Here is a 14,380-nt window from a genome sequence, read left to right as displayed (position 1 = left end):
CACCGGAAAATTCAGAGTTGGCCAATTGATGAGAAATACTGCAACGTCTGTGTTTGGTCTTATCTGATAAGGAGGAGAGAGAGAGAGAGAGAGAGAGAACGTTCTTATACTATAAGGGTGGACAATTGGCTCGCAAATCAAATCACTACAATTAGGCAAGCCTAACAACACACAAAGACCTAATGGGTCACTTCCTAGAGGCAACGCTCGGCAGCAGAAACCATCACGAACTCGGCAAAGTCACGAAGATGTCCTCTATTTCGCGGGGTTCCACAGGGCAGCGTCCTATCACCAACACTCATACAGCTGACGTAACCTCACCAGTTGGTGCCATGAGCATAGACATCTTCTATGCCGATGAAGCCACTCAGTCTCGAACAACTCGTTTCCAGAACATACTCGTCTGGTACAATTTGAGGCAACCAAAGAGATTCGCCAGGGACTAGGAAAAAGAAATCTAAATAAATGTACTCCAGTAGCCCCTGGAAAAATAAAAACCCGACGACATTATCACAGTGACAAAATAGCATACAAGAAAGAGCTGCAGAATCTTGGAGCTCACACCCACATTAAAAGGATATGACATTAGATCATGTCAATATGAGATCCACCCAAATAAAGAGGCTTTGACCAGTCTTACGTAGATTCAAGCACCTTCAGGAGAACCAAAGATGACACACAGGCAAGGCCATGGTAATAATACCCAAGCTACATATATCAACATTCCTCACCTCCAAATGACGCATGCAGAAGTTACAGAGGTTACAAAATAAGACTCAACGACTCGACACACATGAAATGTAATCCTACATTATGAAAACACCATAACAACAAGAACGATTAAAGATTAAAGCGATCGGTACACACCTAAGAAAAGCAGCTCGGAAAGTTATGGCAGAGACTTGAAGGCAACCATGTGACAAATGACAGACAAAATACGAGATCTGGACAACAGTACAAACATGGAATACCCATGGTTCACTCGAAGCCACAAAATACACAGGGAGGCTCCAGTCATCCATCGATGTACAGGATGAACAATGCTTAGCCTAGCTTAGCGAGTCCCCTTCAAAAACCAAAGATACAATACCAGTACATACAAACACCCAGTCTGTTGGGGGTATGTAGATAAGGGAGCGAAAAAAACCACCACTCGTACAATCACCCACATGGCTCAAAAACTTACACCATTCACCTGTACAGATCGTATTTTTCTATTTCAGTTCAAACTATCCCTTTCCCTGTCCCATCTCTTCTTCCTTTCCTCTAACCATCCAATATCAAAGAAAAAAGCTTGAAAGTACCAACTCACTGATAGAACATGGCCAGGCTGAAAGAAGTTGACAAAGAAGCTTCAAGCTGTTCATATATAAGCTTTCAAGCTGTTGATATAGAAGCGTTTAAGCTGTTGATATAGAAGCTTTAAATTGCACATACATAAACTTCAAACTGTTGATATAGAAGCTTCACGCTACTGGTATAGAAGCTTCAAGCTATGATGCAGAAGCTTCAACCGGTCAATATAGAAATTCAAAACAATGCTATAGCTATTGATCAAAATCTGGGTCAAAGTGATAAAATTTTATTTGAAAGAAGAGAAATAATCATCCACAGATTGAAAGTGTTATTTGTCTCACAAGGAAATACTGTTGATGTATGAATACCCAAATCATCCCCATAGCACGTCCCCCTCCTTACGCACCCTATGCCTCATGACTCCAAGCAAACACGCTCCCCATACGCACTCCACATGCCCATGACTCCAAGCAAACACGCTCCCCATACCCCCTCCTACGCACTCCACATGCCCATGACTCCAAGCAAGCGCCCCTTAACGCACCCTACGCCCCCATGACACCTAGCACGTACCCCGCCCACTTACGCACCCCACGTCCCCATGACTCTACGCACACACACCCTTAACGCACCCCACGACCTCTGGTACACGCCATCCAGTCCTCCCTACGCCCGTACTCTCTCGAAGCTAAACCTCAAACTCGCCGTAAAACCAGTTTAATCAGACAGTAAATCAGTAGCCATTAGGGTGGTCCCTAATTGACTGTGACTGGAAGCCTTGACGATGAGGTCAGCTGATAATGTTGTCACTCTCCGCCGGCTATCTGGCACGCTGATATGACAGGTCGGCATGACTCGCCCAGGGCTGGAGGAGAGGAGGGAACGGCATGACTCGCCCAGGGCTGGAGGAGAGGAGGGAAGGGGGAAGAATGGGGAAGGAGGATGAAGAAAGGGGAAGGAGGAAGAAGAAAGGGGAAAGCGGGAGAAGAATGAGGAAGGAGGAGACGAAGGGAGGAGGGATTTTTGGTGAGGATATCTAGTGTCCTCGCGAAACTTACTGTGATAAGAACCTTCGTTTCGAGGTTTGATGAATCCCTCCTGTTGATTCTGAACACACCAAGTCTATTTAAGCTCCTGCCGACAAAGATAAGACTGACTCACGCCTTACAACATTACGTACGTGGTGTTGCAAAACAGATGACTTCGTAGATAATTCCCACCGAACATTAGAATATAAGTTTGAAAGTATATCATTCATAACAATGTTCCGCTCAGCTACTTGAATTTGAACCCAACCTTGACTATATTAAATAGTTCTTGTATTACAAGACTTTTGTATCATTCAAGAGCCCATGTGAACAGTTCACTTGCTACGTAACCTCGATGAATGAATTTATGATTCACTCACCATTGCCTAATCTTTGTGAACATTGCTTTCACTATGTAACCTGCAGCTCTATCACTTGAGACACAGTCCCTGGACTTTTCGTCTGTGCAGCCTGTGTCTCCTGTTGCTCCACCGTCCCACAGGAAGGGTGAAAAAGAGGATAGTGACCTCACTGCTCCTATGGCAAAAATGACTTGAAATAGAACAAGTACAGGATGGCCAAGGAAGGTATTAGACGCAGGGGAGTGAAACGGTGGAATGTATATGAGGTAATTACTCGTCCATCTACCAAGTGGTTCGTTGGGAAGAGTCCTTCACTAGGCCTGGACACGACGCGCTGCCCTCGCCAATAACCCCCTGACCTCCCTCCCAAACACACCCCCACACACTTAACGCAGTAGTAGTACCCCAACCTCTCCTCTCCTCTCTGCCTCCTCCTCCAATAATAATTAGTTCCCAATTTTCCATGTGTCTCGACTTTCCCTCGTGAGGTCATCACCTTCCTGTGACGTCAATAATTACGTCATCAGTCAAGACGGTCGTGGGGACTCTGGTCGTCGTGGGACCACTAGCGTCCCTATTAGGGCCACCGAGTGTTTCAAATTACCGGTGATGAGTCCCCGTCCGCCGTGAGTGTGTGTGTGTGTGTGTGTGTGTGTGTGTGTGTGTGTGTGTGAGGTTCTGAGTATATGATGCGTGTGGGGTGAAAGTAAGGACGTGTGAGTATATGAGAGGGCGTGATGCTGTGAGTGCGTATGCGTGTGTGAGTAGAGAAGGCGAGGTTATGAGTGTATGTATGAGAGGGGTGGAGAGTAAAAGCTGTGAGAGTATGTGTGTGTGAGGGTGAGGTGAACACTGTGAGTGTATGTGAGTGAGGAAAAAAAGACAGGGGAAGTTTAACACCGTGAGTGTATGTGTGTGAGGGGAGAGGGTGAGATTATGAGTGTATGTATGAGAGGGGTGGAGAGTTAAGGCTGTGAGTGTAAGTGTGTGAGGAGAAGGTTACCACTGTGAATGCATGTGTGTGTGTGAGGAGAAGGTTAAGGCTATGAGAGGTGAGGAGGGACTATTACCTATCAATAGGGAAATGTCATTGTCTTTTACGCAGACGTAACTAAACATGATCAACACGTATCCCTTTTCATCCCCTCGTACGTGTGTTACAGAGAGGAGACCATTCCTTTCTTTTTACTTTCAAACTGCGTTTTAATCAAAAGCTAAATGGAGTCTAAACAACTCCAAATGCCTGTTTCAAACACTTACCCAGCGTTGCTAAACGTTCGAACAAATCAATGTTGAGTTTTTCATTAAAATGACATATATTGAGGCATCAAACTAGCCCAAAACTCGAAAGAAAATCGCTGAAACGCAAACGAAAAAGACAAAACGAGCAAAAAAAACAATAGTCCAGATCACAAAAAAAAAGGAAGCTTCCCCCAAACAAAAAAAAAACAAAGCGACGCCACAACTGTTCCTCCGCTTTTGTTGACCCCAGACCGCAAGAGGCGAGTTTAGACCGGACGCCGCCGCTGGAAACCCACACATCCCTTCGCGGACCACAGGCGTCGACGCAGACCACCCTCCTCCAACCCTGAAGACCAGGTGGGGGATGTGGCAGCAATAATGGTCTCCCTCCTACCGCCAGGCCTCCCAGAGACCGTGGGTCTGCCGGGTGGGGTGGAGTGGGGTCGTCTGGACCAGCAAACAAAAGGGAGACCCAGGCGGTGAAATTACTCTAAAAGGGAACGAGAACCGAAGACGTAGGGCCCCCGCTGCGGTGCGCCGTGATGAATGGGTGACAAGCGATGGCAAGAGACTGATGGGGAAGGAGGAGGTGCTGCTGTGGTGAGGGGTTGATGGTGGGGTGAGGGAGTGGGTGGGTGCGTTGGGTGGTTGTCCAGGGTGGGGAGGTTGAGGGTGAGGAGTAGAAGGTGTAATGTGGAGAACGACGTGGGAGGAGGGGGTAGCGAGGGGAGAGAGAGAGAGAGAGAGAGAGAGAGAGAGAGAGAGAGAGAGAGAGAGAGAGAGAGAGAGAGAGAGAGAGCCAGTCGGGTCATGAGGTAGACGGACTCGGTGATAATACAGACATGCACTTCGGCCGTTACCGCCTGGAGAAGACCTCTAAATAAGATCCTGAAGAGATACGACGTCGCCAGGGCTTCTGGTGAAGCAGATATCATCGCACGCCAAGAAAAGAACCTCTACGCCTCCTACTCCTCCTCATCTTCCTTCACCTACTCCTCCTCCTCCTCTTCCTTCTCCTCATTCTTCTCCTCCTCCCCCTCCTCGTTCTCCCTCTTCTTCCACACTTCCCCTCTCGTTTTCTCCTTCCTCACTGTCCTCTCATCATCATCTGTCTGAAAGTGGGTGGAAACAGTCACCGAACGTGTCGATACCCTCAGCTCTCACCTGTCCTTCCTCCGGCTAAACTGTAAAAAGTTCCTTGAAAAAGTGGCGCTCGCTAGGAGTCAGCTATTTCAGATCACAAGAGCACCTTGCCCTTCCCTCTTTCTCTCTCTCTCCCTTTTCTCTCTCTCTCTCTCCCTTTTCCCTCTTTCTCTCTCCCTTTTCTCTCTTTCCCTCTCCCTTTTCCCTCATTCTCTCTCCCTTTCCTCTTTCTCTCTCCTAGTTCATCAGAAATAAGATTACTTTTGAGCAAGATAATATCCTCCCATTTTTATTCGTTCCTATATCTCGTCTTCTATTTCTCTTCTCTTTTTTTTCTCTCCCCACTTTTCCCCTCTCGCTCACCGTTCGTGCACCTAATCTCCACCCCCCACCACCATCCCACACACCCTTTCCTCCCCTGATTCTCTCCCCTGCCTCCCCCCTCCCTCCGCTCTCCATTGTCTAACACATGTATGGTCTCCCACGAAAACAATGAAAAAAGAAATATTACGGTCGACGTGCAAAAATGTGATCCCGAGGATACAATAAACAACAGACAGTTCCATTCCTTTCTCGACGTAGATTCCGACATCTCTCAGCCCCGTCGAATGATTCAAAACATTCGCGTGTGTGGTTTGTCTTCCTATTGTGCCTAGGATCATGTTGGATGCAAGTGAGTGTATCTGACCCTTATGAAAATAGTAGGTGATTTGGCCTGTATGAGTAACTTCTTGAGAAAGACGGTACGATCTTTGGGCACGACGGTACGATCTTTGGGCGCGACGGTACGATCCTTGAGTACTAGGGTACGACCCGGTGTACATTATGACCCTTTATCACGACGGTACGACCCCTGGGTGTGACATTAGGACGACCTTACCAGTCGGTGTCGAGACAAAATCCAGGCCATTATGCCTAGGGGTCGTAGCGGCGTACTCAAGGGTCGTACCGTTGTACTCAAGGATCGCACCGTCGTCCTACAGGGTTGAACCGTCGTATTCAAGGGTTGTACCGTCGTGTTCAAGGGTCGTACCGTCGTACTACAGGGTCGAACCGTCGTACTCAAGGGTCGTACCGTCGTACTACAGGGTCGAACCGTCGTACTCAAGGGTCGTACCGTCGTACTCAAGGGTCGTACCGTCGTACTCAAGGGTCGAACCCTCGTACTCAAGGGTTGTACCGTCGTGCTCAAGGGTCGTACCGTCGTGCTCAAGGGTTGTACCGTCGTGCTCAAGGGTCGTACCGTCGTACTCAAGCGTCGTACCGTCGTACTCATGGGACTGTGTTTCAACTAACTGCATATATTCATTTCGGTTTGGGTCTGCCTCAGTGGTCTTCATGATAAAGGCAAGTGTAGGCCATCTTTAAATACATTAAACTGAATCTATTCACACACACACACACACACACACACACACACACACACACATTCTAGAGCGTAGATCACTCAAAGAAAGAAGAAAAAACTGCTATTAATAGCTGGAAGGGAAGGTGCTACTGCCAGATGATAATCTCCCTTTGTACCACACGCAAGAAAGAAAAGTCCGTCTTCCTAACATTCCTTGGTCCTTGAAACAACATCTTCCTCACACACGGTTAAGTCCCGCGAGGCCACGTATAATTGTCTCACTCACATCGGTAGTAGTTGGACCATCCGCAAACGCCGTTCTGACGATCAACACCCGACTATTTAGTAACGGTTATTTAATGGTCGCTCACGCATTGTTTCGTCTGTCGGATCCCTTGGTATTAAGAGGGAAAATGTACTCGCTCGCCACGTATGGTATGAGGGGGGAACTGATATATCCTTAGTGTAGTATTTGATAACTAATCTACGTCTTGACAAAAAGCTTGTATATGATCTATCATCACTGGTGCCTCTGGCGAAACTCGAAAGTTATGCCTGCATGTCTGACTCCTTAGCTGTAGCTCTCGTTAAGCCAGTTACCTGTAAATACTCACTAGATCATCGTCCTCTTCCCACGGTTAAGACAGACTAATCCTCATTCAACTCGCTCCATTTGTCTACTCCCGTCCAGGTCACTCCATTTGTCTACTCCCGTCCAGGTCACTCCATTATTCTACTCCCTTCCAGAATAACCTACTTATTCAATTTTTTTGTGTTTAAAGGTAATTGCTTCATGTCCTCCTCCTCCTCCTCATCAGCCAAGAATCTATACCATAAGGATAACATCAATCCGTGGATGGAAATGTATTAAATCATCAGTCCTACAACACTCGACCCTTTACATTGAAAAAAAAAAAATTGTATATTGACGTATTTATACTTTTGAAGCATCTGAACCATCTGGATGAATCGTTACCGTCCTTTTCCCATCTTTCCCTCCCACCTCCCTCATCGGGTCGATCCTCCTGTCATCAAAAGAGAGTTGATCCCCTCTGTGATCGTGTGTGACACTGGTTTTTTTTTTTTTTACTTTACATCGAGGCAAAGTGAGGAAAAGAAGAAGAAAAAAATCTTTGCATAGATTACCATCCTCTCGCCGCAACAGCGTCCATATTTAAACACGTATAAAAACGCAACCCCAAGGGGTGAATTAGCGTCCCAGTATGTTCTTCCCTGAGCTAATGCGTGTTTGGAAGCTGTTCCATTAACCTAAGTAGTTCTCCGGTGCGAAGATAGACGGCGTCCTGAAGAAATGGGTAATCACTCGGCAGACGCCACACACACACACACACACACACACACACGAGGGACTTCAACCCAACCTCCAAAAACTGCATCGGTTCGATGCCTCACTTAACTGCTACACCTCCGCTCAAACAATGAACCAAAATATTAGAAAAAGACTCTAAAAAATTATCGAAAAACCAATTTATAATCTGAATCAAGATACAGATTAACGCTCGGGAATTTTCTTTTTTTTTTCAAAACGAAATAGAGGCAAATTCTTCTTTTGTGGGTTCATGTTGCAACGTAAGAGGTCTCTCCTATGTGTCCTGAATATGATTTCAACCCTGACAGACCTCTCGCAATGTGTCTCCCTTTCACTTCCCCTTGGCCAACATGGTATACCTCTTTCTACATCGACAAACTTTATTTCATGATGATATTTCCTTTTTTTTTGTACCTAGGTATGTCATAATACCCCCGAATTATAGTCAGCGACACAATTATAGTCAGCGACACGTCTTCTCACCCATACTTACAGTACATTGCAGTTCTTAATGATTTTTGTCTACGTTGGTTAAAGATGGGGTGAGGAGGATGGGTGTGGATGATCACACACACACACACACACACACACACACACACACACACATATATCGTGGTGTAATGGTTATTGACTGTGAGTGAGCAAGGGCCCACCCGGGGTCGAGCCCGCATGGATTCGAATCCTGGGTGCAGCTATCGGCCCACAGCCAATCCCAAGTCTTCATCCAACCTTTGGGGATAGTCGATAAATGGGTCGATAACAAAACTCCTATAAATTCTGAACTTAATTCTTAAAGATACCCTTGCACGTGAAAGAAAGCTCATAAGAAACTAACTGAAGATATAAAACTCTAGATGAAATCAGAAATACTTGTATTTAGCATAACTTGCCATCATACACTCACAGTCCAGGAAACCTTGACCTGTTTCTAAGAACCAACACAACATTGCGAATGAGACGCATCAACTACATCTTGATCAGCTAAACAGGAAGGAAATAATTTTTGAAGAAAATTTCTCTTGAACTCTTACTGACGAAGGAAAATCGTGAATCGTCCAATCTCTATATCTTATAATCCTATCACTAGAGGAAGGTGTGGTTTATCCTCCTCCAATAATACCAAATACCTTATCTCAAAAAAGACACTTAACTTGAAGAGCGAGCGTACCTTATCAGTGGTTAGTAGGAGAGTTAAGAGTGAGAGGAGAGGAGAGGAGAGAGAGGTGGCAGTGGTGGTGGTGTTGAGGTATAAGAGGTGAATGGGGATGAATATGGCCATAAAACACATGATGAAGAAGGTGTTAAGAAGTGTGGCAGGACGTCCCAGTGGGGCAGTGGTAACAGATGTGGACCACGACGGATGTGATGTTCTGGACAGCATACAGACGAGTGTTTGAAGGAAGGAATTTGGGAATTTGATTCTACGAGACGTGCCCGTGGCAGGATGTATTGAGGAGGCTGGATAGCAGAAGACCTGATGGTCTATGATCAGGACATCAACTGGAGGACACCAACAGAGTCCTATGTTCTTGTTCAGTGTAGATGGAGAAAGGATTGTGTAAAGCGAGAAGGCTTCTGTGAGTGAGGAAGAGGGAGGGACGGAGGGAGGGAGATGGAGGAGATAGGGTGAAGATCGGAATGGACCCTTGAGCATATAGGTATAGAAGAAGATGGCCTGGCTTTTGACGTGATCGATCGTTGAGAGGTTCAAGTCAAAGGCCAAGGCTCTCATGCCAAAGAGAAAGTGTCCACCGAACCGTCCATACCCACCTACGAGTCTCTCTCTCTCTCTCTCTCTCTCTCTCTCTCTCTCTCTCTCTCTCTCTCTCTCTCTCTCTCCTTTCATATCATCAGTACTGACGTGTTTACACCATACCTTCAGGTTCAATGGAAGGGGTGAGATATCTTCACTTGTTCCTTCCTTAAATGGCACAGCGATGTAAGGGGATACATGCCATAACTATATCTCGGCCAACCCTCCCTCTAAATCGTTCCCATACATAAACATGGCTTCGGTAACTCCCAAGGAACAACCTCACCTTTTTTTTTTTCCTAACCCGACACTAATTGATACGTCTGCCGCGAGTTTCATGAGACTTCAGCGATAGCTGTTTGCATAAACACGCCTTATCTGGAGATGAGAACATTTTACGGCTTTTAAATTAGGATAAAAGCGCCCATTGAGTGCAACCATTATCTCTTTTTTTTTCCCTTCTCTCTCTTTGGGAAAATAGAGGGTGATAGCTTACCTGCGTTCCCTCATTGCCCCTTCTTAATGGAACAATACCGTCTGCCTCTCATGAACTCCTGATGATGTTAGCGATCTGTATCGGATGAACTATTTCCTCCATACCCATCACTAAAGGCGTTCAACCCCGTCTCTCAGAGTAATTTACGTTCCATGGGTTTATCTTCGGGACGAGGATAAACTAGAGCTTAGAGCAGGTGGAGCTGTTAAAGTGATTGTAATTCCCTAAAATTTGTTCTGCTCGTTTATGGATTATATTGTTCTTCTGCCGTAAATAATAAAAGGGGGATGTTTGGATCTGATGTTACGTCAGGGTTTAGAAGGAGTTCCAATTTCTATTGATCGGATCTGGAAAATCGCTGATCTACAGATCAAGGAGAGTAGCTAAGTGTATTTGAGACTTTATAGATATAAGTGATGCTTCATTCAAATGCTCTACCTTAATTAAGGGGTGTGGCGCTATACGTCAATCAAACTGTTTGTGGCAGTACTCGGAAGGTGTACTACCTGCCGCTGGGGTATCGAAGGTGGGGTACATACAAGCGCTGATGGTTTTGTAAGCCAGCACTACAGTGGCTGTCGACTTCGCGTACTCGGTGGTGTGATTGCAACCCCGGTGTCTAAGGTGACTGTTACCGCCCCGCGTTCGTACCCAGCTTCGAGATAAGCTGTCAATATGCACCACACTGTATCAAAAAGGCTATCAGATACAGCGCTTTTTGCCGTTTTAATTGTGTCGACGTAAAGATTAACGCTTGATTTTACCCGCTGGATCGCCTCACACCCCGAGACAAACTGGAAGATGACTTTATCAACTCTTCACATGATCATATCGAGCGCAGGAGAACGCGCAGGAGCCGATATCACACAAGCTCGGTCGTTCTCAAACCACTTCGACGAAAAGGGGGAACGAGTTAAGTAAGTGAGTACGTACCATACTTTCTCTAACTTACACTTACAAGTGTGTCTCGCTGCTACGGTAATCTTCTCTTCTTTTCTTCAAGTATTCAAACGTCTTGAGAATGATGGGTTGTTTCAAGCACCCAGTGCGTTTAATGACATATATGTATATATTTGCTTTCCCACAGAGTTCTTTAACGTTTGAAATATAAGGTCTCTGTCTGTCTGTCTGTCTGTCTGTCTGTCTGTCTCTCTCTCTCTCTCTCTCTCTCTCTCTCTCTCTCTCTCTCTCTCTCTCTCTCTCTCTCCTTCTGGTTTCTCCGAGCACCCCCAGATCCTCCTCCATCAGGATGAAACAACCTGAAGCCACATTATCCACCTCTGAAAACGAACCTCGCAACATCAGAATTGACGTCGCTGTTAACCCAAAACACATACCAAGAGCAGACCATCGCTGGATCGCCAAGAGGAAAATGTTAGACTTTTCACATTATCTTAAGCGGATTAAACACATGGTTCTCGTAACACTAGACGACTGAGTCTTCCACCTTCCCTCTGGTCTCGCAACCACGTCAAGGGGTACCCAAAGGGGGCCATATTTGGGGCCTGCGCTGTTTGAGTGCAAATACGTAATAAGTATACCAGTTGTGCGGCTACCTTTGGAGTCTGTGCTGTTTGAGTGAGAATACGTAATCAGTAAACGAATTGCGAGTGACTCAGACTTACGAAATGTTTCGTATTATCTGACACATAAGGATCTTACAACAATGATGACATACATCCTTGGAATACTGTGAAGAACCTGAGTTTGAATTATTCTGTTGGAGTGTACATTGTGATATTTACGCTACGGTGAATGTCTTTACGGAACACTGAGTTGGTGAACGTTGTACAGAACATTGAATGAGTGTACAGAACATTCAGTGGGTGTACATGACACTGAATGGGTGTACTGAACATTGAATGGGTGTACAGAACACTAAACGTACGTTCAGAACACTGAATGGGTGTACAGAAGATTGAATGAGGGTACAAAACACTAAATGGGTGTACAAAACACTAAATGGGTGTACAGAACTTTGAGCGGGTGTACGAAACACTGAATAAGTGTACTGTTCTTGTATTTAATATACATGGAGATAGAAGCGCACATATACATCAATGGGCATACAAACGTACATGCATAAGCCCACGAACACAAATATGCACACAGGCACACGTACATATACACATACGCGGGCTTCCTAGTGGTGTGGTGGTTAGCGCAACCGACTATGGGTCAGCACGGGGCACTCCGAGGTCATACCAGCATGGGTTCGAATTCTCGGCGTGGCGTTTGGCCTACATCCAACCCAGGTGTTCATCTTCAGCTAGGGGTCTGGTCGACAAATGGGTATCTAGTTTTCCCATATACTCTCTCTCTCTCTCCCTCTCTCTCTCTCTCTCTCTCTCTCTCTCTTGCATTCTTTTTTTACAACTGTCTCATCTTACACGCTCGAGCAACTGCACTCTGACCTCCCCCCCCCACACGCCACGTCTCTACAGACTTCCATTGTTCCCGCGTTCGTCTTGGTAGCATCACCTGAGAGAGAGAGAGAGAGAGAGAGAGAGAGAGAGAGAGAGAGAGAGAGAGAGAGAGAGAGAGAGAGAGAGAGAGAGGAGTAAAGTATTCATCGTGCCGGTCGGTGAGAATGACCAGCTCAGGTGTGTGTGTGTGTGTGTGTGTGGTGTGTGTGTGTGTGTGTGTGTGTCTGGTCACCTTCGCCGTAATCATTTTACTTCCACCTCGTCAGCCAAGGTCAACAGTGACTAACCCCATATCCTCCTCCTCCTCCTCCTCCTCTCTAATCTTCAAGACAGAAATACCCATATTTTGGTTCTGATATTCCTCCTCTTATTATAGGAGGGGGAAGAGGGTGAAGAAGAGAACCTCCTTTTTCTTTTACGTGGGGGGGTTTTCCTCCTGTTATTATGGGAGGAGGAGGAGGAGGAGGAGGAGGAGAAGGAAGAAGGAAGGACCTCTGTTTTACGTGGGGGTTTGAATGGTAATGTATCGAAATGCTTTGTTTCAAACCCATGTGTGTTTTCGGGAGAGAGAGAATTTCATATTCTTTTCTTTTCTATGTTTGATTTTTTTTTTGTGGGAGGAAAATGGTGTTTCAATACGTAAGTTAACCTTGAACAATGCCTGACCATATATATACACATGATGACGTATCATCTGTTACAGAGGCACTTACAAGAGTCATTCTTACATTCATACCAAGGGTGATTTGACCACCAACTCGCACACGTCAAACTACAAGTCAAATGCTATTCAGACGGGCGTCATGAGTGAACCTTATATAAATAACCGTATGGCCAATGCTTATCACCACTGGCGATTGCCAAGGTCCCTCTTCTCGTTTAGCCAAGAGGATTCGTCTTGTTCTAGCCACTATCTATGATCAATCGTGGACTTCCCCGAATCCTAAGGGATATCTGTACGACCACGGGACGTATTTTGCTCCTTATGACACTACCGGACTCTCACAACGTGATACTAGTTAGGAACAAACTTGTAGTTACTGATGGTTGTGGAGAACAACGTGTCCTGCACGAGCTAAGGTACGTGTGTTTGACGGTACGCGTTGATTTTAGTGCTTTTTGAGGTCATGAGGTGTGGTGATACTGGGTGTGTGTGTGTGTGTGTGTGTGTGTGTGTGTGTGTGTGTGTGTGTGTGTGTGTGGGCAAGGTGGATGGGTGTTAAGCTTCTTGGAAGATGCAACGTGAGCGAGGGAGGTCCATACGGATATACAGAGCGAGGCATGTAGGACTGTCTGTGTGTGTGTGTGTGTGTGTGTATAAAACACTGTCACCAGCTGGTATGGTATGAGACGTGATCCACCGACCTTCACAGAGGAGAGAGAGAGAGAGAAAAAAAAAAAGGCATTCTGTTATATAAGGTGTCCGGCAGTGGGTACACGTCATGCAGGAAGGGTGAGGGTGGAGGAGGGAGGGAAAAAATAATGACCATTTCAGTGAGAATCTACACAACGTGGATGCGCTCACGTACGACTGATGGTAATTGCATACCCTCAAAGGAAAGGTGACTTTTCGATTGTGCTACAACCGCGCAATATATATATATATATATATATATATATATATATATATATATATATATATATATATATATATATATATATATATCGATTTGGATATATATAGGATTATATGTGGAGTTTATAGGCTCTCAAGACCCTATTTAAGGAGGAGGACGAGGCAGTCTCCTTTACATGATACACATGGTAACCTCTCATATGTGGATCCGAGAGGGAGTAACTCAATAAAGTGCGTTGGCGTCGAGTTACCGCACTCCTCCAGCCGACCGCACTCTCCTTATGGTGGTGCTAAGATTGGTCCAGAAGGCCACCCTCATGCCTGATTCAGAGATTATGATTTTTATTTCAGCCAGAGTCTTTCTCTACCTCCTCCTCCTC

Source organism: Panulirus ornatus, chromosome 59, assembly GCF_036320965.1.
Source record: "Panulirus ornatus isolate Po-2019 chromosome 59, ASM3632096v1, whole genome shotgun sequence".
Classification (NCBI taxonomy): domain Eukaryota; kingdom Metazoa; phylum Arthropoda; class Malacostraca; order Decapoda; family Palinuridae; genus Panulirus; species Panulirus ornatus.
This window is presented reverse-complemented; position numbering follows the sequence as displayed.